This window comes from Euprymna scolopes, chromosome 14, assembly GCF_053919585.1.
Source record: "Euprymna scolopes isolate OS-2025 chromosome 14, ASM5391958v1, whole genome shotgun sequence".
Taxonomy (NCBI): domain Eukaryota; kingdom Metazoa; phylum Mollusca; class Cephalopoda; order Sepiida; family Sepiolidae; genus Euprymna; species Euprymna scolopes.
Genome location: NC_136495.1, coordinates 81,364,258 through 81,390,893, shown reverse-complemented (window position 1 = coordinate 81,390,893; position 26,636 = coordinate 81,364,258). Strand labels below are relative to the sequence as shown.

General features: G+C 38.5%; 1 protein-coding gene and 1 long non-coding RNA gene across 8 annotated transcripts in view; one reads left to right on the top strand and one right to left on the bottom strand.

Moving 5' to 3' along the window:
• The window catches only part of LOC145293124 (uncharacterized), a 72,008-nt gene that overhangs the window by 4,836 nt on the left and 40,536 nt on the right, over positions 1-26,636 (top strand). The gene's annotated exons all lie outside the window — the stretch shown is intronic.
• Positions 1-26,636, bottom strand: part of LOC145293123 (uncharacterized) — a 115,600-nt gene that overhangs the window by 65,226 nt on the left and 23,738 nt on the right. The window contains exon 1 of one of the 7 annotated variants that reach the window (XM_080139522.1): positions 25,354-25,510. The exons of 5 other annotated variants lie outside the window; for them this stretch is intronic. The gene's annotated coding sequence lies outside the window, so the exon portion shown is untranslated. Of the gene's footprint in view, positions 1-20,581; positions 20,702-25,353; positions 25,511-26,636 lie in introns of those variants that run through there. One more of the 7 variants, XM_080139520.1, reaches the window with a different exon arrangement.

Below are 26,636 nucleotides of genomic sequence, written 5' to 3'. Positions count from 1 at the left end.
CCTGGGAGAACCTCAAGTATAGTACCCAACATCCAAAAGGGTCGTGGTTTTAAAGGGCTCTTGACCAAGACTACATCATTTCTTTTAATGCGATTCTGAAATGGTATCCGAGATCTTCCTGGCATCCTTCCTCTAAGATCCAGGAGGTACTCCTTGTACCACAGTTCTCTAAATCTTGACAACCATTCATTTCGTAATCCAATCGTCTCGATCAACCTTCTCCGGCTGGGAGGAACCATGGTGGAGAGATCATCTCTTCCCAACGGTACCAATAGACCAGGGCTTTTATTGGGTCTAATAAACATATTGGGTGTGATAATCATTGGTTGCCTGTCAGCGGACTCTTGATAAGTAAGGGGCCTGTTGTTTACAGCCCGCTGAATATCTGAGACAATAGTTAGGAAGGTATAATAATCTACCTTACCCCTACCAATAACCTTGTATAGGCAAGATTTTAAAGTCTTGATGCTACGCTCCCATACACCTCCAACCCAGGGGGAAAATAGAGGAATTGTCTCCCACTTAATGTTACATGACCCAAATTTGGCCTGGTAGTCCTGGAGAAGACAAAGGCGCTTAAACAGTCTTCCACTACCCAGAAAGGTTTTTGCGTTGTCGCTGAGAATTGACTCTGGAACACCATGTGCATTAGTAAATCTGACTAGAGCCTGAAAAAAGGACAATATACTCATGTCAGGCACCACCTCTATATGCACTGCTCTTACACTCAAACAAGTGAACAACAACAGATACATTTTTTTCTCACTGTTACCCTCCTTCACCCAAAAATGTCCTGTGAAGTCCACTCCAGTATTCCTATAAGGAACCTCAAATTCGACACGAGAAGTTGGTAGATTGGCCATGTTCTCAGGCAGTACCGACCTAGAATTGTATCTTTTACACCTTGTGCAGGAATTCAGGGCATTTTTGACTGCCTGCCTCCCTTGAGGCACCCAGTATCCTTGACATCTCAATTCCGTTAAGGTTGATCCTGTACCCAGATGGGAACATTTAAGATGGCAGTCTAATATTATAAGTCGGGTCAGGTGATGATTCTTGCCCAGCAACAAGGGATTCTTAACTTCATAAGAAAACTGAGAAGACCTGTCCAGCCGTCCATGCGAGCGGATCAACCCTTCCTCATCCAGAAAAAGATCTAGTGCTCGAACACGATTAGGTGCAGGCCTTACCATAGGATTCCGCAGGTAATTCAATTCAGCCACAAATTCCTGCTGTTGCGAACATTTTATTAAGTAAATTGCGGCTTTCTTGTTGTAGTTGTCTTCCCTTTTCCTCATCAAGCCGATGAATCGGAAGACTAAAGAAGTTACCCTCAACAAACGGGTAAACGTAGAGAACCGCCGCATGGAGATCACCGAAGCACACTCCTCATCCACAATCACCGCAAAATTTGTTGATGAACGAACAATCTGCTGGCACCTATCATCAAGACAGGGCAACTCCTGCTCCGGCCAAGTCAAGACCCCACCGCGCAACCAAGAAGGGCCATGGTACCAAAAGTCAAAGTTGTCTCGGAACTTCCTTATCGTTAATCCACGAGTGATCAAGTCAGCCGGGTTTTCGGTAGTAGAAACATACCTAAAGGTCGGCCTGATGCCGTAATTCGTTTCCAAATCCAAGCTCATTAGCAGCACATCCTTTAACCTGTTTCTAGCAAAGATGCTTTTACTAGTCATTGTTTCTGATAAAATCCATGACAATACTACTTGTGCATCTGTTACCACACACAACCTAGAAGGGCGGACACCCTTGCATCCTACCAAGATAGTTGGCAAACACTTCAGAGCAAGAAATACCGCCATTAGTTCTAAAGTTGGTAATGTCTTATCCTTCACTGGAGCCACTCGTGCTTTGGCAAAGATCAATGCAGAATTGTTGTCCTGAACATAGTAGGCTGCAAATCCATATGCTTCTTTAGAAGCGTCACAAAACAGGTATAACTATCCAGTTCGGTTCCCGTCATGGGCCTGTCTGCAGAAATGCATGTCACTCAATTTAGATAAGTCTTCTGCCAGGTTCCTCCAAGAAGACTGAAACTCTGGAGAGACTTCATCATCCCATTGCATGCCCCGCTTCCATAATTCTCCCACCAAAATCCTACTCCTTATAGTCACAGGCAGGCAAAGAGATAAGGGATCAAATACCTTTGCCGATTCCGAAAGGATTCGCCTCTTAGTAGATGCACTCGGATCACACTTAACAGGAGCAGTGCGGAGCTTTTCTGAAATAGGATCATACCGGTACCCGAGCACCATCTCCCATCCGGCCTCATGAGTACTCAATGTACCATCTTTCCTCATCTCCTCCCTAAGGCTGTCGCAGCTTGAGTTACAGGACTGCACCACAAATCCACCTTCCTGCAACCGCCTCCTAACCTGGGAATACAGCCTTACAAGCTTTGCTGGGTCAGACTCAGTAACCACCAGGTTGTCGACATAGAATTGGTTCTCCATCGCAACTCGACATTCATCAAAGGGATATTGGGCTGCATGAAACTTCAAGATACTTCCCAATATAAAGGGACTCGAGGTGAACCCGAAAATCAATGTGGCATAGCGGAAACATCGAAGGCGATCACCATCCTTCACAAAAAAACAGAACCTGTTCTTGTCTGCCTCCAGTGCAAGGCGAACCATCAAGAAAGCTTTCCTGATGTCTGCAATCAAGACAAACTTATTCGATCTAAAAGACATCAACAGGTCCAACATATCTCCTGTCATATTCACACCAGAGTATGCAGCCTCGTTAAGAGAGGCAGAGTTACCGACCTTCAAGCTACAGTTAAATACAGGCCTGATTTTAGTAGTAGCTGCCGGATCCGTCTTGAAAACTGGCCGATGAGGCACCCATACATAGTCCACAAAATTTTGAGGATCCACCTGTATTTCCTCTATGATACCCTCTTGTAGCTGCTGAAGGAATACATCTACATACTCCTGGTACAACCCCTTCTTCTCCAGGCTCCTGACCACACGATCCAAAACGTGCAAAGCAATAGCATGATTGGAAGGAACCAGAGCCAGCTTATCTGCATGCCAGGGTAATTGCACATGATATTTACCATCCCTGAATATTATAGATTCCTGGAACTGCCGAATCATACCCTGATCATATCCTGAAATCTCTTCTCCGTCCTGAATGCCCAATGACTCAATGCTGAACATTTTCTCTAATCCTCTTTCCACATCGCTAGAGGGAAAGACATCCACCCAGGGGTCCGCATAGGTAGGGTCGGCTTCCAGGATGAAGCAAACATGCGATGATTCCACTTGGGGAGTATTCTCCATCACTGCACTGAATGTATAATCTCTTGAAATAGGGGCAGGATTTGTAGAAAAAAAAGTGTCCACCTCACCAAAGGGAATCAAACCAGCAGGAACAGAGAAAGCCCGACCCCCCAAACAAGGCACCAACTGTAAGGGGCCCAAATGTTGCACCAGATCCAGACCCATAATTCCACTTATAGCCACCGCATCAGTGCCAGATTCAAATTGCCCAGCCAGAGAACATCCAGTTCGCTTGAACTCCTCCAACAGTAAATGCCAATTTTTTAGATATAAGGATAGGTCCAATGAGTTGGCAACCAGTACCGGAAAGTGCCCCACATGACCAGACCCCAAGTCCACATCCAATTTCACCTCTCTGTATACTTGCTCACATTCTCCGAGAAGTGTAGTCAGCCTCAAATGACACTCCAAACCGTCAGAACTCAAGGAACCCAAGGAGTGCAAGACATCACCAGACAAATACGTTCTGCCACTGCCAGTATCCAATAGGCAGTTTACAGAGATGGTTCTTCCTCCTCGACCGAAGGTAACACAAATCAGAGGAGGTAGTTTACTCGAGTAACCAGAAGGAGCCTGACAATCTGAATCTATGCGGAAAGAAACATCTCTGGTTGTAGTGGCTCTAGATTTTGAAACGGTTACCCGAGAATTGTTTCGATGGATATCCGAAGAATCAGGCAACCCGCCGCCTTTAATTAGCAAGCGTTTAATAGCCTCACTGGTGTCTCGCATTAAAACAGACAGAGAAGGAATTCTAGAGCCACATAACTGTATAAGCTCTCCCTTCAATGCTCTCGGAAATTTCAAAAAAAGTATTTTGGCCATTAATCGGGCCCCTGCAGAACCATCCTCAGAGAAATCACAATCGAGAGAGCTGGCCAGTTCTTCCAGAATGGAAGCTGTTCTGCAGATGAAACTACCAAGATCCTCATAAGAATTTTCCCCCTTGGGGGAGAAATCGATAATATCTTGGAATATCTTATCAATGATGTCACTCACATCTAAATATTCTCGTTTCAGTGCTTGCTGATAATTGGTATTGATGCAACTTAAGTGATTAATCAGCAGCAGAGGTCTCCCAGACAGCGAGCATTTTAAAAAGTTTAACTTTTCGGCGTCATTTGCCATGCCTGCTGCACAATTTTCAAATCGAGATAAGAAATTGTAAAAACTCATTCTATCGTTTTCCATTTCACGACCACTGAACGTTGGTCCAGTGATTTGAACTTGAGGTAGTCTAACAGTGAATGATGAATTAGCTCTATCTGTAGAAGGTCCAGGCATATATGGAAGGGAAGGTCGCTCCGAATAGCCACTAGCCTCTGGAGGATGTAACAAGAGTGAGAGATCTTCTAATTCCTTCCGTAAATTCAGCTGGTAACTTAGCCAATCGGACTCCATAAGTTCTCTTTCCTCTTCAGAGACACAGGAAAGTTGCAACTTGCAGATGGAGATTTCAACTTCGTTGATATATTCCAAAATTTCCCTGTGGAATACAGAAAATACAGCAGGAGTGATCTCTGGGCCACGGGACAAACGAAGCCTACCCTTGATTTTCATCTTCAGAATGGAAATCTGGTTACGGTGTCGCTTCCTGGAATCTGCCACATTTGAAGTATCAGAGGTCTCCATATCCTTGTACGGGTAATCGAACAATTTCCAGAGTTGTCACTAATTGCTGTTACTAATGACTCAAAGTTCTGTAAGAAATTGTGTTGAACTAATGTATTTTTTTCGCAAATTGTTGGAAAAAAAAAAGTCATATAACTAAGAGTAGCTAACCTGAAGTGAGGTTGCGAAAAAAAATACAATCTTCTTCGCGACCTTCTTCTCAGGTCTTGTAACCACAGTAACATAAAAAGAATAATGAAGACTCTTCACAAAGGAGGAAGGTTTTTATAACAATTTACCTTACTCTATTAGCATAAATAACCACAATGCTATTGTTCTTCTTGATTGTTGGAAGACCATCCTCACCTCCGGCAGCTACACTCAGGTAAGCTATGTATTATTTACCACAAATAATCAGTTCGAGTATAAAGAAATACATTTTAAAAAATGTGTCTCCACGTGAGAGATAATTCTTTAAAAAAAAAAAAAAAAAATCATTTTGAGCAACAAAGGGGTTATTTCACTCAACGTTATCATTATTAACAGTAACCAAAATAAAAGGACACTTTTACTTGAAGAAAAAAAAAAAAGAAGCGACATGCAATATAAATCGTCTTTCTTAAGACTTATTTTTCAAATGTTTTTTTCTTCTTAATCCTTTTCTCTTCCCGATATCTTTTTCTTTTAAAAGGTTAAAAGTTCCTGTTTTTTAGTTATTAAATGAAAACAACGAAAGTCTCATTCTAACATTTACAAACAACTTTATTGGTTATCTTTGTTAGTAAGAATATAGGAGAGAAATGGATTAGTAGCTGAAAGTGTTCTTGCATGGAAACGTAGATTGAATAATATACAGGCTTGTTGAAGGAGAGAATAGTTCAGTGTACACGTGTTGTATTTGGTAGTAGGAGCTTGCGTCCATGTAGGGATGGGGACAAAAGATTAGACAGTCCTAAGATGTAGATTAGACAAGCCGATTTAATGAAAAGGAAAGAGAAAAGTGTTCAATGTGTATACATGTTGTAGTTGGTAGTAGGAGCTTGCGTCCATGTAGGGACAGGGACAAAAGATTAAAAAGTTTCGTAGCATGAGAAAGAAAGTTTGTGTGTGAACCGCATGTGGAAGTAAGTTCATGTTTGAGGATAGCAACGTTGGCTTGTTTGTACTCACGCTAGTCCAAGGCCTAAAGGACCTGGACAATGTCTGCTGCCAGCAAGAGCCAGAAAAAGAAAATTAAATATGTAGACATATGTTGTATATATTACAATAATTAATATTATCTAAGTAAATATTTATAAATTAAATATAAATGATAAATTAATAACAGATTAAATAGAATATTTTTAGTAGTGTATATAAGTAATACAATTTATTAAGATGAATATTTAAATTTTAGTGACTTGTAAATTCAAAATGATGTAATAAAAGATAAAATAAAAGGTTATTGCAACTACTCTTCCGATTTTCAGATTTTGTAATTATGCAGAAATGTATTTTATTTTCTTTTGGTGGATGGATAGTTGCTATTTTTTCTGATGAGTTAAGGGCAAAATAGATTCACTGATTGATATAATAATTAAATGAATGATTTTGCGCTACAAAATAGTTACTGTCAAGAATTGTAAGTGTCAACATAATTAAAGGAATAAATTGTAAGGTGATCAACATCATGAAATTTGGAATATAAACATTTGTCATTTGTTTGTTATATATGTGTGTGTGTATATATATATATATATATATATATATATATATATGGTAGCTTCCTCCAGTCTTGACAGACTATGGATACCCACTGTGAGGGTGCCGACGCGGGGAAATATTTGTAGAAAGAGTGACGCAATCTCCAACCACATCTCTCTTGAGTCGGCATTGTTAAATACGAGTGGTAAGTGGAGGTTCAGAACGACTGGAAAAAATGCCAAGATAAGCGGAGAGCACATACAGCACCTAGAATTCCCAAATGGTCACCTATCCGGTATTAGCTAGGCTCAATGTTGCTTAACTTCGGTGATCTGACGTGTTGCTTTGGTAAATGTTTTGTTTACAAGTGGTTGTAAGGGTTAAAGATTAGCGCCGTACTTTGGTAGGGTTATTTATTTTGAATAACAAAAAAAAAGAAAAATAAAGAGTTATTGAAAAATAACATTATATATATATATATATAGTCAAGCTACGCTGATGAGAGGTAGTTACCTTGAAACACGCATGTACGTAGATACTGTTTTAAAAATAATAAAAATAAATAAAATGTTATAAACATCCAAATAAATTATGGGCGACTTTCTAAGTAAATAAAAATGAGCTTCGAGACAAAGCCACTATTTAACCGTATTGCTTGTTAAAAAAGCAAAAAGAAATCTCTCTCTCTATATATATATATATATAAAAACTTTAGTTACATTTTCAATTTCCGGTTCAATGTTTTGATGTCTTAAATCACAACTATTGTAGTATGTCTTTATTACAGGGCCGTTCTTAAATCAACTTCGAGGCCAACTATTTTGTTGGGCCAAATCACACCAGAAGTAAATGATTAGTCAAGATTACCCAATTTTGTTACTTGAGTTTCCTATTATGTTCTGCCTTTTTTTTTTTTTTTTTTTTTTTTTTCAAGTAAGACTATTGTCGGATTTTAACCGACTGAAGGGGGGGGGAGGCGTTTCTGCAACTCAACGGCTAAACCTGAACTCGACGTAGAAGGAAAAAACAATGAAACTCTTAACTTGTGTGGAGAATCCTTCTCGGCTTTTCTCGGCTAACTGGAGTTGCAACGTATTGCCTCGTTGCTTACAACGACAAATTGTCTTTGTACTAGTAACTGTGAAACGTGTAACTTGACTAAACAAAAAAAGTCCAACTAACACATCAACGATAGGGGTGTTTTATAACCCACAAGTTGATGCTATGCAAAGTTCAGTCCGACCCACGTGGTGGACAACAAACTACCACCAAATCAGTCGAACAAGCACTTTTTAAAACCTTTTGCTTCAACGACTGCCTCCCAGAATTCCACTCTCCCCCCTCCACATCGAGTTCTGGTCAGTAATAATTACCACACATTCCCATATCAAAAAAAAGAAAAACGAAAAAAAGAAAAATGTCTTTTACGGGATGTGAGATAGGGAAAAGAGAAGGGAATTCATCTTTTAGTTACAGTTTTTAAGGTCTTGCCTGAGACCTTCACCTGAAATTTCTGGTTCTTTTTAGACCCCTAACAAACTGGGTCTACCCCGACGCCTTGGTCTGCAAGTTGGACAATACCATTGTTCTTCTTGGGGTGCATCTACCAGGCCCACACAACCAAAGTGGAACCAGTCATTACACTGATCACAAGCCACCATTGGTCTGAAATCTTCTGGTTTATCACATGCAGGGCAAATCCAGATTCTAACACTCTCATCAGGTCGGGATGATATATTTTGATCTGGCACATCCTCTGGTTCATGAAGAATTTCATTATCCACATTTTCAGAAAGAGAATTAATCTCCAGAGGAAATAAATGGTTGATTGAATGGGTTAATGTAGCTCCATTTCCTTTTCTCACTCTTGCTGAACGAACCAACCTATCCTTTCCTTCAATCAACTCCAGGACTTCACCTATAGACCAAAATGGTCTAATTTTAAGAGGGTCCTTTATTAACACTATGTCACCCTTTTTGATGGCATTATCAAAGGAAGGGTCAGATAACTCAAGAGTTCTTTCTCTCAGGCTCAACAGGTAATCTTCGTGCCACATCTTTCTAAACTTTTCTAAACTTTCTTCACGAAGATGAAGTGTTCTCTTTAACTCGATCCTGCTAAGTGGCTCTGTTAGTCCCAGTTCTTCATTGTCCAATCTTATCATTAAACCTTGACCCACATTTGGATTCATGAGAGAGTTGGGAGTTAGACAATCCATTTCATTAGAGCTTTTCTAGGTCAGAAGACGACTATTAATGGCACGCTGGATATCTGATAACATGGTTAATAAACCAAAATAGTCAACCTTTCCCCTTCCTATAGTTTTGTAGAGACAGGATTTTAACTGTCTTGATTGTCCTTTCCCAAGTACCTCCATACCAAGCTGAATAAAGTGGAATGGTACAATGCTTAAGGTGATAAGAACCAAACTTCTCCTTGAACTCATCAGTGATCAATCCCTGATCAATTATTTTGGCTGCAGAAATGAAAGTCCTTGCGTTGTCAGAGTAGAGGTGAGAGGGGATTCCATTCGCATTTGTGAAACAAACAAAGGCCTGCAAGAATGAAGATACACTCATATCTGGGACTAGTTCTATGTGAACCGCTCTGATAGCCATGCACGTGAAGATGAGGATATACATTTTATAGTCCTTCACTTCTCCCTTAACCCAGATGTGACTGGTGTAATCCACACCGGTATGGAGATATGGTCTTACTAAATTTACTCTAGAGCTAGGAAGGTCTGTTGCATTCGGTGTCGAGAAGGCAGTGGCATTGTATCTTTTGCACTTGGCACAAGTGCTCACAATTTTTTTAACAGCCTGTCTTGGCTTGTGGTATCCAATATCCTTATTTCATTTAAGGTTGTTGCCAAACCCAAATGTTGGTTTCTCTGATGAGTGTCCTTTATGATCAAATCGGTTAAATGGTGTCTTTTTCCTAAAGAATTGGATTTTGCACCTCATAGGAATGCCATTCTGAGCCACCTATCCTTCCTCTTGAACGAATGATATTGGAGGGATCCAGGAATAGGTTTAAGTTTTTCACTAATTTTGGTGGACTCTTACCTTCAGGATCCAACAAAAAATCCAACTCTGCAGCAAAAGATTCCCCTTGCATCAACTTTATCAAATAGATTTTTGCCAGAAGGTGATTGTCCTCACTTCTCTTCAACGTTTTGTTGACAAACTTAAAAACCAAAGTCATTACATTAACTAATTTGTTGAAGTTGGAAAATCTTTCTACAGAGACTATAGGGGAACTTTCGTTGTGTCTCGTAAACAAATTCATTGCAGGATGAATGCATTCCTTTTGTTCTTCCGAGAGACAACCTAACTCGAGCTTGTTCCACCGAATTTCTTTCTGCTTTATCCATGCAGGGCCTTCATACCAATAGGAAAGGTGTTCTTGAAATTTTTTAAAGGAAAGTCCTCTTGTGATGTAGTCAGCTGGGTTCTCCTTAGTTGGCACGTATTGGAAACTCAACTCCAACTTCATGTCCGACCTGATTGTTGCAGACATTTGCGTTATATCTTGCAGCCTGTTGCGCGCAAAGATGTTTTTTGTGGTTATCGACTTTGATAGTATCCAAGCCAATACCACTTGAGCGTCCGTTAGAACATATACTTTTTCTATCAGGGAGTTCTTCAAGGCTTCCTTTATAAAGGGAAAACATTTCAATGCTAGAAACACTGACAAAAGCTCCAAAGTGGGTAGAGATTTACCTTTTAAGGGTGCTACTTTTGCTTTAGCAAACACCAGTGCAGACTGTCCATCTTGTACAGCATATGCTGAAAAGCCGTATGCACTTTTGGAGGCATCACAAAATAGGAATAATTTTAGGGGCTTATTGTCGTCTAGGACTCTCCTTGGAAATGATACAGAGCCCAATTCTGTTGTCCTTTGCCAGAGCTTTCCAGGTTTTTTTTTGACTCTTCTGAAACTTCATCATCCCAATCCAACTTTTGCCTCCAAAGTTCTCCTATCAGCATTCTGCTCCTTACTGTCACTGGAAGATATAGGGACAAGGGATCAAATATTTTGGAAGCTTCAGACAGCATTTTCCTTTTTGTTGATGCGGTTACATCGCATTGGTGCGAACAGACCTTCATAGTATCATGTTGAGGGTTGTACAAATACCCTAAAACTTTCTCCACACCAGAATCAAAACCTGACAGAGTTCCATCTGCCGCCATTTTTTCTTGTAACACTGCACTGTTCGAGTTACAGGATTGTATCTCAAAGTTACCCTCTTGCATTCGTTCCTTCACCGCTGAGTATAACGTAGATAGAGTATCTACATCATTTCCTGTTTTCACCAAATTGTCCACATAAAAGTTTGACCTGAGCACTTGGGAACATTCATCTGCAGGAAATTTTTTTGCATGATATTTTAAGACATAATTTAATATAAATGGACTTGCATTGAAACCGAATAAGATAGTAGAGTATCTGTAACAATGCAAGTTGTTGCCTTTTTTCAAGAAGAAACAAAAACGATTGCGGTCCTTTTCTAGCTCTAGATGAATCATAAGGAATGCTTTCCTTATGTCGACCAATAATACATATTTGTTGGCCTTAAAGCGAATCAACAGTTCTAACATGTCTCCCATTAGGTTGACTCCTGGATAGGCTGCCTCATTCAGAGATGTAGCATTTGCCCCCTTGTAGGAACAATTGAACACAGGTCTCACCTTCGTGGTCGTCTGATCAGCCAGTTTGAGTACCGGTCTGTGCGGAATCCATATGTACTTTTGAAAGTCTTCCGGAGTCACTGTTATTTCCTCTATAATCCCTTCGTCTTCCTGTTGTCTAAAGACGTCTACGTATTGGTCATAGAGGCCTTTCTTCTCCAGGTCTTTAACTACTCTTTCCAGTATTCTAAGAGCAGCATTCTGGTTAGAAGGCACAGACTTCACTTTGTCTTCATACCATGGCAGTTGTACATGGTATCGGCCATCTTTGTAGGATATAGTGTTCCTAAACTTTTGTACCATCTCTTCATCCACGGTGGAGAATTCCTCTGTGATAGGTAACTCTAGTGACTCCATGCTAAACATGTTTTCTAGTCCTCTCTGGACGTTTCCTTCTTCAAACCAAGCTTTTAACGGGTCTGGGTATTTCTCCTCTGGATTCAGTACAAAATTAATTTTGTACTCTGAAAGTGGAGGTGTTTTGTCCAACAAGGAGGTATAATTAATTTTTGCCCCTCTCTTTACTTTGTGTCTTGGTTTTAACTGATTGTCATACATGAAGCAACGGCTGTTACCAAAGGGTACAAGTCCTCTCGGTGTGGAAAAAGCGGCTCCATACATGCAGGGGACGATTTCAAATGGTTCTATGAATTGAATGGCGTCAACTCCCAACAGCCCCTCAATTTTAATATAACTGTCCCGGGAATTGTACTTAGTTGCTAACTGATGTTGTTTCAGGTTTTTAATTATCTGCGGAAGCTCCAGTAACTCATGCGAAAGACTCAAATTACTGGACAGAATTTGAAGAGTGTGAACTTTCTCAGGGATAAGTCTTAACTCCACTGTGGCCTCTTTAAAAGGTCTTGTCTCCGAGCCCAAAAAGGTTTTCACTTCCAACCTACTTTCTTTAGCTGTAGAAATGCAATTCAGTTTTTCCAGCACAGAGGTATCCAAGTAGGTCCTTTGGCTTCCGGTGTCCAGGAGACAATTTATTTCCAACTGGCTATTTCCCTTTCCTACTACTATGTTGATTACAGGAGACATGAAACCATAGCTGTAGTCATTCGTATGTACACAGGTGTCCACACGCACCTTGCCTCTCTTGTCTGGGTACATTGCTGTCACGTGGCCCTTAACAGTGCAGCTGCTACAGCTACTATTTTTAGCTGTTCTTAAAGTTCTTTGCACCTTGTAATCCGGGCTTCATGGGAGGTGTAGCAGGGACAATTTTCTGAAGAATGTTCGTGCTTTTTACAAAACTCACATTTTGTGGTTTTGATTCCACTTTGGCATTGAAAGCCTTCAGGGAGGAATGTGATTCTTCTTCACTTTCTTTCCTAAGTCTAGGTGGGGGCCTCAGCTTGGTCACAGGGTGCTGTTCAGGTTTTCTAATAATCAAAAAACGCTTAATAATTTCTGGTGTCTTCAACAGGATTATTGATAATGTTGGATAGGTTTTTCCAGAAATCCTGATCAGTTCATTTTTTATGTTGGATGGTAATTTTGCAAACAATACCTGAGAAATTATTATGGCACCTGCCGACTGGTCATCATATAAGTCACAGCTGTATGATGTTCTAAGTTCCCATACGTCCGCCTGCGTTTTTATCATAAAGTCCTTCAACCCCCCCAAGTCTTTTGGATTCTCCAAGCGAAAATCTAATATACCTTGGATTATTTCGCCACGTATTTCTTCCTTATCCAAGTATTGTTTTTTCAACAATTTTAGAGCCACTGGGTCTTCGGAGACGGACAAGTGGTCAATAAGTTGAAGGGCTCTACCCTCAAGAGAACATCTAAAAAAATATAGCTTTCCTGATGCCGATGGTATAGACATTGCACAATTCTCAAACTTAGTGAGAAAGTCCTTAAAACTTCTATTTCTTTCAAAATCCCTTCCACTGAAATGTGGCCCTTTCAGTTTGATTTTAAAAGGTTCTACTGAAAAGGAAGAATGTGCGGTTGGGTTGAAGGATTTGGTTGCTTCTGGGATACTAGTGGCTTCCTGACTATGAGGGGTGAAGGTTGGTTCAACGTTGGTGGACCTCCTATCTTCTATAGGGACCTCTGAAGTATTTCCTTCACTGACTGTCCGTACAACTCCCAGTCTCTGTCGTATCTCTCTCTTAAATCTAAACGAAGCTTGAAAAAGTTCAGCAAGCGATTCAGCTTTCTCTTCTGCAGCCAGTTGCTCCTCCATACTCCAAGACACACCCTCTAGCTCCTCTAGCCATCCTTCTATATCCTTTTCAAAGGATAAAAACACATTCAAGGATAGAGGTTCTTCTTCCATACCCACCACAGTCGCCCTTATTTTTCTTTGAAGAAGGGATAGCCTTCTCTCTAGTTCCCTCCGAGTAATAGGGTCGTTCATTTTTTTTTTTTTTTTTTTTTGCGTTACGTTGCAAAGTGTCGGATTTTAACCGACTGAAGGGGGGGGGGGGGCGTTTCTGCAACTCAACGGCTAAACCTGAACTCGACGTAGAAGGAAAAAACAATGAAACTCTTAACTTGTGTGGAGAATCCTTCTCGGCTAACTGGAGTTGCAACGTATTGCCTCGTTGCTTACAACAACAAATTGTATTTGTACTAGTAACTGTGAAACGTGTAACTTGACTAAACAAAAAAAAGTCCAACTAACACATCAACGATAGGGGTGTTTTATAACCCACAAGTTGATGCTATGCAAAGTTCAGTCCGACCCACGTGGTGGACAACAAATTACCACCAAATCAGTCGACCAAGCACTTTTTAAAACCTTTTGCTTGAACGACTGCCTCCCAGAATTCCACTGCCTCCCCCCTCCACATCGAGTTCCGGTCAGTAATAATTACCACACAATTTTATATTTTGTTAGAGGAACGTGATAAATGTACGTTTCGTTCTTCTGTATATTTTTTTGAGTTTGCATTACTATACAGAGATTCGAAAAAGTTGTCAAAAAATATATAACAGCCTGAAAAACATACAGTGTTTACTGATGTATTGGAATATTTAAAATGGCGCCCGACTCTCTCTTGAACATGGTAAGTTTGGGAAAATGAGGTAAAAATAAAAAAACTATACAAAACACTGCTAGAAACTCGCTCAATATGTTACCATGACATAAGCCGACATGGTAATCTCCAAAAATACCGTTAGGGCTTACAACATGGCCGCCAGAAGAGTCAACAAAAAACTGCGAATAAAATATATAAAACTCGTAATTTCTGTTTCTAAAGTGGGTTGTCAATTTTCTTTATGAAATATACTTCCAAAATAAACTATTACAGTCGTTTAAAACATAATAGAAGTATTATTTTTTATTTTTTAAAAACAATGTTTACAAAATGTCTACGAACGTGCGTAGACATTTTGTAAACATTGTTTTTAAAAAATAAAAAATAATACTTCTATTATGTTTTAAACGACTGTAATAGTTTATTTTGGAAGTATATTTCATAAAGAAAATTGACAACCCACTTTAGAAACAGAAATTACGAGTTTTATATATTTTATTCGCAGTTTTTTGTTGACTCTTCTGGCGGCCATGTTGTAAGCCCTAACGGTATTTTTGGAGATTACCCTTTTTGAATCTATATATATATATATATATATATATATATAGTACCTCCCCCCCCCCCAAAAAAAAAGGCCACACACGCCAAACTTCTTTCCTTTTTGGAATAATGAAAGCTCCCTCGAACAAAGTGCGTACAACATCGGAGCTGATGCGTATTTCGCCTCACTCGTGTGTAAGTCAGCCCATAGGGCTGCAATATTTGTTGGGTTTGTATTACTATACACAGATTCGAAAAAGTTGTCAAAAAACAAATATATAACAAATAAATGTTATCAAAGGCAAGACAAGTTACTTTTTCCACCTAATTGTATAATTTTTTTAGTGTTTCATTTAATGTAACATGTTTATTCAGCTCGAAAAACATACAGTGTGTTTACCGATGTATTGGAAAATTTAAAATGGCGCCGAACTCTCTGCTGAACATTGTAAGTTTGGGAAAATGATTTCAAAATAAAAAATATACAAAATATTGTTAAAACTCGCTGCTCAAAACATGTTACAGTGACATAGGCTGACATATATTCTGTGGATTTTTAACAATATTTTGTATACTTTTTTATTTTTAACCCATTTTCCCAAACTTACCGTGTTCAACAAAGTCCGGAGCCATTTTAAATTTTCCAATATATCGGTAAACACTATGATTTCGAGCTGAATAAACATGTTATATTAAATAAAAACACTAAAAGATTATCCAGTTAGGTAGAAAAGTAACTTATCTTGCCTTTGATAACATTTATTTGTTATATAGTTGTTTTTTCACAGTTTTTTCAAATCTATGTGTATAGTATTACAAACCTTTTATTTTATTTTTTTTATTTTTTGATGTTTTTTTTTGCCGTGTTTTTTTTTTATGGATGGATATTTTTTTTTTTTTTTGTCGTGTTTTTTTCTTTTTCGATAGATATTTTTTATTTGGCCGGGGTTTTTTTTTTTTGGAGGGAGATGAATATATATATATATATATATATATTTTTTTTTTTTTTTTTTTTTTTTTGCCGGAGATTATAGTTATAGGAAAATTGATGCAAGTGCAAATTAGCACTTGTGACGATAAACAAAAACCTTTGTGAGTACGTTTTATTTTTTTGATAAAAAAAAAACAACCTACTCGACGAGAACACGACTGTTTATGTTTTAATAATCATTTTTTAAAAATAATAATAATTTCAATTTGGCTTGAACTTTGCGATTTTCGGATTTTTTTTTTAGCCGGATTTAACAAACAAGCAAAATGAAAACAAAATCAATTTTGGCGCTTATGCATTTGTTACCGTGATTTTTTTTTTTTTTATTTTTTTTTTATTTTTTTTTTTTTTTTTACAAAGGCATCACCACATTATCAAGGCCCAGAGGCCACTCAAGGATAAGGGTTAAAGAGTGTACAGTAGAAGTTGGTCAATATAGTAATCATTAGTAATGAAAATTTGGTAAATTTAATAACTTATATGGAACGGCTCATCAAGAACTTATTTACTTTAGACTTGAACAAAACCATATTGTAGTCAGCCGGAAAGCAGGAAAACGGAAGACAATTCCACAGGCGTGCAGTTCTAAGAAAGAAGCTTTGTTCATGGAATCTACGTTTAGGTTTAGGCACAGATAAAGAGTGGGGGAAATTATTGATAGTGTTTACAGCTAGACGAGTGTTTCTTGTGAAAGTTTGGCGAGGGGGGACCATAGATTGAAGCTCAGTTGAACACTTTCCATGAAAATAACGATACATCAGAGACAAACTCGCAACATCTCTTCTGTGAGATAGAGGTTGCAAGGAGGAGAAAAGGACATCTCCTACGAGGCTACGAAGTCTATTTTGAACTCTATCAAGGCAGGACAAGTTCTTTCTAGCAGCTCCTGCCCAGATGTGGCAACAGTATTCCATCCTTGGACGTACCTGGCTCTTATATAGATAGAGAATAGCATCAGCAGTGAGATATCTACTGGATCGATAGAAAGATCCCACCATTTTTCCAGCGGCCTTGGCAACAGATTTGATATACGTGTTCCATTTAAGATCAGGAGTAATGGTCAAGCCCAGAAGCTTGTCAAAACTTGAGGCCTCCTGAAGACGAGAGCCATTCATTTCAATTGATGACAAATGTGGATTAGAATGTTGATGATGTAAAGAGAGAAGCTTGGTTTTAGATGCATTAAAAGTAACCAGCCACTCCTTTCCCCATTGTACTACGTGCTCAAGATCAATATTTGAAATGTTTGAAACTTTAAATCCGATTTAAAAAAAACAACAAAACAATAACAAAATAATCCGAAAATCATAAAGTTCAAGCCAAATTGAAATTTGTATCCATCCGCCACCCCCCTAAAAAGACACACACACACACAGCTAAACAAAAAATATCCATCCCCCTCCCCAAAAAACACAAGAAAAATATCTATTGGAAAAAAAAACAAAAAAACACGGCCAAATAAAAAGTATCCCATCCCCTCCCCAAAAAACGGTACTTCTACACTTTATCGCCGAAAGTGGAGACGCCATTTTATTTCGCGCACTTGCTGTTAAAATCCAAAGGAGAAATCAGTATTTTAAATTACGGCCGAAGCATGAATTAAATAACAAAAAAATTAAACTGGAAAGATTGCTTCCGGAAAGAATACATTAACCTAAAATTAAATGAAAAACTTTCCCGTTTTCATTCATTGAATCGAAACATTTCCAATTAAACAATTATGGATATATGTTCTCTTTTACTTTATTTACTTTTTTTTTTTTTTTATCTTTCTTTCAGGAGGTTTATCTAGTTTAATTTTTGTTATTTATTCGGCCATACTTTAAAATACCGATTTCTCTCTCCGCTTCTAATCGACAGGTACTCGAAATAAAATAGCGTCTCCAGTTTCGGCGATAAAGTGTAGAAGCACAAAAAAAAAAAAAAAAAAAAAAACAAAACAAAAAAAAAACATCAAAATAATCAAAAAAGCGCAAAATTCAAGGCAAAATAAAATAAAAACAAAGCCTAAATTTCTTTCCTTTTCGGAATAATGAAGGGTCCCTCGAACGAACTGAACTGCGTACAACATTGGAGCCGATGTGTATTTCGCTATAGGGGCACTGGCAGAGGCAGCACTCGTGTACGTCTGCCCAGCCATGAACAAGTAATCTAAAATATTCGTCCCGAGTGTATTTATTTTCAGAAAATTTACACGTAAAAAATCAGAAAAATTTGGCACAAGGCCGAAGATGGGGGAGGGGAAAGGACGGTCTTCTCTGACTAGTGCTAACTAATCTAACTTAACTAGTTCCTACTTTCACTCTACTTACACCATAATACCACATTCATACTATACATCCATCAGCGTATACATCCTTCATCAATCACCATAAGAACATCATACCATGATAACCTAATTAAAACCCATAAGAAAGGGGGGGTTTGGGAAGATAAAAATTTTATATACAAGATACAAATGAGATATTTACAATGTTAGTAACAAAAGACCCCCCCCCCCGTTGTTAAACTATGGCAGATGCACCGATTCGCCAGTCGAAAGGGTGATGCGGGTCCGAACGCTTTATTTAAAACACCGCTTACGAAAACTTCGAAAGGGAACCCGCATCTCTGGCGAATCAAGCGATCTGTCACCTAATTTGGGAGGGGAGTGGGGTTAAAAAAAAAACGCAGCGACAAACTTAAAAGGGGCCTAATGATCGCTATCACACACTAGCTAGGTTATGAACAAAGAAGCCTAAATAATGGTCCTACTCTTGCCTATATCGTGACCTACTCTGGACTAAAAACGAGTCAGGGCTGACGTTCGTTCCTGTCACCCAAAATTCTTTTTCCTAAGGAACATCCAAGAACCAGTCAAGACTTGCTTCTCTCACCCGACACACACGCGCAACTGACACCCACCTTTCAACAAAGTCTGACGGAGAGAGTCTAACTCTCTCGGCCTTGATACGATCCTTTAAATAATGACGGAAGAGTCGTATAAGGTCGAGGGGAGCGAAGTCCTCAGATCCATAGATCACTTTCATACGTGTGTTCCAGATAACACCTCTCATCACAGCTAGCAAGGTCAAACACAAATCTTTTCTGAGCCTATCCGTTGTCGGAGCCCAATTGCTACAGACATTAATAAGAACCAAGGTTAATGAGGATGTGTTTAGTATGCGGACCATGAGACCTGTAACAAACTCAATCAGCGGCGCCACGATGCGACAATAAACGAAGGCGTGACATAAAGTCTCGTCCTCATCGCCGCACCGTTTACAAATTGGCGAATCTACCAAGCCAGCTGAGTGGAGTCTCTTACCGACCCATAGAGCATCCCGAATTACCAGCCAGGTCAGGGAAGCCTCGTCGTTAGTGAGGCATCCTGACCCAGGCGCCCAAGGCCAGATTGAGCGGAGCTGCTCCTTCGTCAAAGGGAGCCTCCCACCGATGACATCCGTTACGGATCTCCTCACTAAAACCCGATATAATGCCTTTCGGGACAACAGCAGAGTGTTAGAGAGGCTTTCCTTCACTCTTAAGAGGGACTTCAGTGCGTGCCGGCACTCGCGATAGAAGGGACATTCACCTCGGGGCAACCTGTGTGCCTCCCCCTCGGAGTAGTGCACCCCTCTCAAAGCCGGGAAGGCTTTCTTGGTGTCCTCCATCCAGAGGCCACCGTTTTCCCTATCTTGTGTGCACATTCGATCTAGGTAGTAGAGCCGTAGCGTGTATAGCCGAATCTCCACGTTTGGCATACCTAAACCGCCTTCAGAAGGATGTAGGTAGCAGACATCGCGACAGACCTTAGGGGCCCTTCCAAGCCATAAGAAGTTGAAAAGAGCCCTCTGCAAATATAGCAGTGTATCTGACGGGATTGGAAGCACTGATAGACGATAAATATTCGTCCCGAGTTATGTCCTTTAGTCGGCTTTCGTTAAGACTCGCACTTTATTTACAAAGTAATTCAGCGGAAGTGACACCAGACAAATTTTAAGGTAACACTATATAAAGTAGCTTTTTCTTTTTTTAAATATATATGGTAAATGTGAATATCGGAATACCCTGACCGCTATAAAAAAAAAAAAAAAAAGGTAAATGTTTCGTTTAGGTCCACCTCCACAATTTTCTTTAAAATGACGACATTTTTGGTTTTCGACTATGCTGAATACGAAAATAGCATTGAAATGTTGCAGAGATAAGTAGTTATCAAGATAGAAAAAAATGCATTATGCACGGTAATTTTGGCGGCCATTTTTTTTACGCGCATGCACGCGCGCCCTAAGCAATCAGAATTTTAGACGAAGGAAAAAACCAAGTACTCCCCCCCCCCATCCTCCAGAATGGCGGCCATTTTTCTACGCGCATGGCGGCCATTTTTTTTTCTACGCGCGTGCCCTGATACCCCCCCCCCTCCAAGACTGGCGGCCTTTTTTTTTTTTTCGCGCATGCACGCGCGCCCTGAAAAGAAAAAAAACAAGTATCCCCCCCCCAGTTCAAATATTTAGAATACAAAAAAACCCTGTAGAATTCTGCAATTTGCTTGCCACCACAAGAAATACGCACTTATAAAAGTTTTTTTTTGTTTAAAATTATGACTTTGCGTGTATGATGGAACATGTTCAGTTTCATTGTTAGTCGTCAACATTGGATTCTTATAAAGTAGAAGCGTTTTTGGGTTTGTACACAGATTCGAAAAAGTGGTCAAAAAATAAAATATACAACAAAGAAATATTAACAGTAGCTATAAAAGTTACTTTGCAACCTACCTGAATCATTTATTAGTGTTTTTAAGTAGTTTTAAATGCTCTTTATTTCATACCAAATATTAACTTTTTACGAGTCGTAAGAATTCAAGATGGCCAAAATTACTACCCCCCTTCTTCGAAGAGAGAAGCCTCGTTTTCAAATTATAGTTCGCGCATATTTTTGGGGGAGGAGCTTGCCTCGTTTTCAGCACGTGTCTCTGCGGACATATGTCTCTGCGGACATTTTGCGTTTACATTTTTTTTGTTTACATTTTTTAGAAGTTCCGTCCTCATAATGAAAGTATTTGTAAACATTACATTTAATTTAGATATTTATTGCGCACAAATACTTTTTAGTTTTTTTCTTGGGGGGGGGGATAACATATAAAGTGGTCAAAACGGTAAATATTTTTTTAAGTTTACATTTTTAAGAAGTTTTGGTACTAATGCAATGCAGAGAGTGACCTGGACGTAAATAATAACGTTATTATTTAAAAAGCCATTCTTAACATGGGGAGGGGAGGGTGTTTTGTACCTATTCTATGCTTTAACCTTACAATTAAATAAAAAAAACACCATAAAACTTTAATTAAACTTGGAAATACGATTTGACACGGCAAGTTTGGGAAAAGGAATTATAAATAAAAAACTAGACAAAATACGGTTAAAAACTCGCTCAATATATGTTTCCGTGACATAGGTTGACATGTATTCAGTGGGTTTTTAACAGTATTTTGCATATTTTTTATTTTCAACTCCTTTTCCCAAACTTGCCGTGTTAAAGAGAGAGTCGGTCGCCATTCTTAATTTTCCACTACATCGATAAACATTGTATGTTTTTCGAGCTGAATAAACATGTTACATTAAATAAAAACACTAAAAACATATCCAGTTAGGTAGAAAAGTAACTTATCTTGGCTTTGATAACATTTATTTAAAAACAATTTGCGCTTGAGCCATTTTTTTTTTTTTTTTTTTCAGAAATTTTCAGCACATCAGGGATTTTCGGGTGTGCTGAAAACGAATATCACATTTTCACGATATTGCAAACATACTTTTCTGCATGTTTCATCCAGTAATATATGCTTTTCGGAAACTTAAATTTTAAATCATATACTTTCCTGAAACTGTATTTTTCTGAAACAACGACTTCCAATTTCTGAGAAAAAAAAAAAAAAATGGCTCAAGCGCAAATTGTTTTTAAATAAATGTTATCAAAGCCAAGATAAGTTACTTTTCTACCTAACTGGATATGTTTTTAGTGTTTTTATTTAATGTAACATGTTTATTCAGCTCGAAAAACATACAATGTTTATCGATGTATTGGAAAATTAAGAATGGCGACCGACTCTCTCTTTAACACGGTAAGTTTGGGAAAAGGAGTTGAAAATAAAAAAATATGCAAAATACTGTTAAAAACCCACTGAATACATGTCAACCTATGTCACGGAAACATATATTGAGCGAGTTTTTAACCGTATTTTGTCTAGTTTTTTATTTATAATTCCTTTTCCCAAACTTACCGTGTCAAATCGTATTTCCAAGTTTAATTAAAGTTTTATGGTGTTTTTTTTTTTATTCAATTGTAAGATTAAAGCATAGAATAGGTACAAAACACCCTCCCCTCCTCATGTTAAGAATGGCTTTTTAAATAATAACGTTATTATTTACGTCCAGGTCACTCTCTGCTCTAGTACCAAAACTTCTTAAAAATGTAAACTTAAAAAAATATTTACCGTTTTGACCACTTTATATGTTATCCCCCCCCCCAAGAAAAAAACTAAAAAGTATTTGTGCGCAATAAATATCTAAATTAAATGTAATGTTTACAAATACTTTCATTATGAGGACGGAACTTCTAAAAAATGTAAACAAAAAAAATGGAAACGCAAAATGTCCGCAGAGACATGTAAACGCAAAATGTCCGCAGAGACATATGTCCGCAGAGACACGTGCTGAAAACGAGGCAAGCTCCTCCCCCAAAAATATGCGCGAACTATAATTTGAAAACGAGGCTTCTCTCTTCGAAGAAGAAGGGGGGTAGTAATTTTGGCCATCTTGAATTCTTACGACTCGTAAAAAGTTAATATTTGGTATGAAATAAAGAGCATTTAAAACTACTTAAAAACACTAATAAATGATTCAGGTAGGTTGCAAAGTAACTTTTATAGCTACTGTTAATATTTCTTTGTTGTATATTTTATTTTTTGACCACTTTTTCGAATCTGTGTACAGTAATACAAACCCGTTTTTTTTTTGTTTTTTTTAAAGATTTAAAGATAGTTGTATCCGTCGCAAAATGTGCCCCCCCCCCGGACGGTTTTCAGATGTATTTATGTCCTTACTCCTGTTTTTCTGTGCCATGCCTGTACATTTTTCCAGCATGACAAAAACTTATGGAGCAGTTTTGATTTGTCCGTCTCACTTGTTATAAAAAGATATCTTGCCAAGTACTGCTCCATAAATTCTCCTCGAATGCCAGGCCTCTTTATCCATTCCTTCACGTCTCGCCACAGCCGCTCAATATTTTGTGTGTGAATAGTTGGGTCATCTTTATCCACGAAATTTTTAGAGTGGTTGACTATCTGGTGAACATAACCGTTCTTGTTGAGGTTGCTATAAGCTCGCCAAGAATCGCTATAGACTATAGAACCTGGCAGAACAAATTTCTTGGTTAAACGAAGTAGTGTTTCTTCGTTCCTCCGCTCATTGGGGCCTGTCAATGCTACCACAAAATTCCGTTTCGATATCCTCTCAATGCCGCCAAAAATCCAAATTTGCTTTAGAAGCCTTCCTCGGTTATACTTGCGGCGAACGATTAAGGTTTCGTCAATTTCCACCTCAATGCCTTGGCCCCCTATTGGCTCTTGGTTATCCGACCAGTTCTGACAAACTTCAGAACAGTAAGACCTCCAGTCAACAGCAGAACGGCTGGAAATGTCAAGATTTTCTTTTACTGTTCCGTGGTCCCACCGGTTGCTAAGGAAATGGTTTACGAATAGAACAACTTTCCAACACAGCATGTGCGTCTTCCCTACAAACGTTCCATTGCAGTCGCTGATGCTGAAGCCACAATACTTCCTTTTTTTCCTATATGGTTCTACACAATAATTTGTGCATCGCCATAGGGACTTATCTTCCCGATAGGAACATGGGTTTTCACACTTGGGGCATGTCACACTGGTCGGTAATACCCCATGGCGCCGGAGGAAACTTTTACATTTCTCTTCTTGTAACATGTAGTTATAAATAGTCATGAAATATTTATTACAACACATGTCACAAGAATCTGTGGTAGCACTCATTTTTAGGGGGGGGGGTAACGTAGAAAAGTGTCAGCGAGTGAAAATAAAATGTTGGCACGAAATGTAATTTAAAAAAAAATGAAATACTTATAATAAAGGTGGAGAAGTTTTCAATGTACTGCAGAGATGTCAAAGTTCAGTTCGAATGTGTTTTCGTTTTAGTTTGTAGAATTGTTTGCGCATGTACTAGTGTATCCATGCGCATGCGAAGGGTTAATAAATAGGTCTCGCAAAATTACTTGTTTCTGTAAAAGTTAAATGACATTTTCGTCTTCGCATAATGGTAAATATATTAGAGGCAGAAATTTAAAGAAATTTGTGGAGAATACTCGGACAATATTACAATTATTTACAACGGGCGTGTTTATTTACGCACGCAGTTGTATTCATACGCGTGCCTAGATTAAACACCCGCGAAAACAAATACGCTCGCATGCATGACGGATATTTGAGATGAAATAGAAAGCATTTAAAACTACTTGACAATACAAAGGAATGATGCAGATAATTTGCAAAGTAACTGCGTATTTCTTGTGGTGGCGATATTTTCCTAATAGTTCAAGTTAACGATTAACAACGAAACCAAGAATTTTTCATCATACTCGCAAAATTTCATAATTGTCTCTATTTTATTTAACGTAATTTTCTTTGAAATGACGACTTATAGTTTCGATTATGCTGGATACGTACATTTTTTTTGTAGGGGGGGGGGGCATTGTCAATATCATAAAAGTGGATCATTCTCGAGGATGGGGGGAGAGTACTTGGTTTTTTTCCTTTGTGTAAAATTCTGATTGCTTAGGGCGCGCGTGCATGCGCGTAAAAAAAATGGCCGCCAAAATTACCGTGCATAATGCATTTTTTTCTATCTTGATAACTACTTATCTCTGCAACATTTCAATACGATTTTCGTATTCAGCATAGTCGAAAACCAAAAATGTCGTCATTTTAAAGAAAATTGTGGAGGTGGACCTAAACGAAACATTTACCAAAAAAAATCGTCCACGTCCATCAAACTTAACCACCGAACCGGAACTCGAAAACGAAATGAAACAAAATTTAATTTTATTATTACCAGAAAAGATGTATTTCCCCTGTAAGAACGAATTACGGCATTTACCAAGGCCACCGAGAAATGTGTGGAAGCAAAATACGGCAGAAACTGGCTTGCAGCCAACCTTCATTTTTGTGCCTGCATGATTCTTAACTTATTCACTTCAAGTCAACTTTTCGATTGACATCGATAAATTTGAACGCTCTTTCACTTCCTTTCGCATCTAAGCATAGCGGTAAGATCTCAGCTTTTCTGTCACTTTCTGGTTTTCCGCCTCCGCGACATAGGTTCGAGCCTGCCTATCAACTACCCCCCCCCAAAAAAAAAACAAACACCCGGGCAACACCGGGCACCCCCGCTAGTATAGACTAGCAGGGGTGCCCGGTGTCGTCCGGATCTTTGTTGGGGGGGGGGAGATATAATATAAATCTCACCTGTCTGTTTAAATGTATGTATGTATGCCTAAAACGTTCAACAGAGGCAACGGATTTTCACGAGATTGGTATCATCGACCCTTTGGACGCCAAATATCGAAAAAAATTGGCCAAAAACATTAATTCCTTCACCCTCAACTGGGCACTTTTCTACAGGGAAGGATTGTTTTTTTTTTCGCCGATATTTTCGAAAGTCATCCCCTCTTTTCAATTGTCTAGGCTTAATTTAAATCTACGTCACTTCCGGTTTGGTGATGGGCGCAACACGCAACAGTTAACGCGTAACTTTTTTTTTTTCTACTTTCTTTTCCTCATTTGCGGTATGGGTTCGAGCCTGCCTGCCTACCACCACTTTTTTTTTTTTTTTCTGCTCGCAATTTTTTTTTTCTCTCTCTCTCCCAACCAGCACCCTTAAACACACTTCCACTTTCTTTTCCGCCTCCGCGTCACGGGTTCGAGCTTGCCTGCCTACAACTTTTTTTTTTTTTTTTGCTCAACACACTCCATACCTACAAACACCCGGGCAACGCCGTGCACCCAGGCTAGTTTTTCATGAAATTAAAATTAACAAAAGTAGTGTCAAAGAAACTCGATCAAAAATGTAATAATGTTGTTCTACTAGTATTGTCAAATTTCACCTTAACAAGCAATACTTGTCAAGGTCTTTAAAATTTTGATAACTTCTACAGAATTTGAAGTGAAGTGATTTTTAATGGGTGACTGACTGACTGACCGACCGGCCTATTACGGTTTATTTCATTTTGGTAAGAAAAATAACGAAATAGCAATTCGTTCGGTACTTGTATAGTTTAGTCAAGACATTAAAAAAAAAAAATGAAAAATATCGAAAAAAGTTTAAATTGTATGTATCAGTTATAGAACGGAGTTCTCCGAAAAAATTTTTTTTCTTAATTTCATCAAGTAGTTTTTTTTTGTTTTTGTTTTTTTAACAGCGGAAAAACACGTTTTTATGAGAGCGCGTTGAAGACGGCCATCTTGGATTAACAAAAAAAATTGTTTGAATTTTAGAAATGCTAAAGCTGGGTACTTGTACAGTTTAGTCAAGACATTAAAAATGAAAATATCGAAAGAAGTTTAAATTGTATGTATCAGTTATAGGACAAAGTTCTCAAAAAAAAAAAATTTCGCTTAATTTCATCAAGTAGTTTTATTTTTGTTTTTTTTTTTACAGCGGAAAAACACGTTTTTTTTATGAGAGCGCGTTGAAGGCAGCCATATTGGATTAAAAAAAAATTGTTTGAATTTTAGAAACGCCAAAGGGA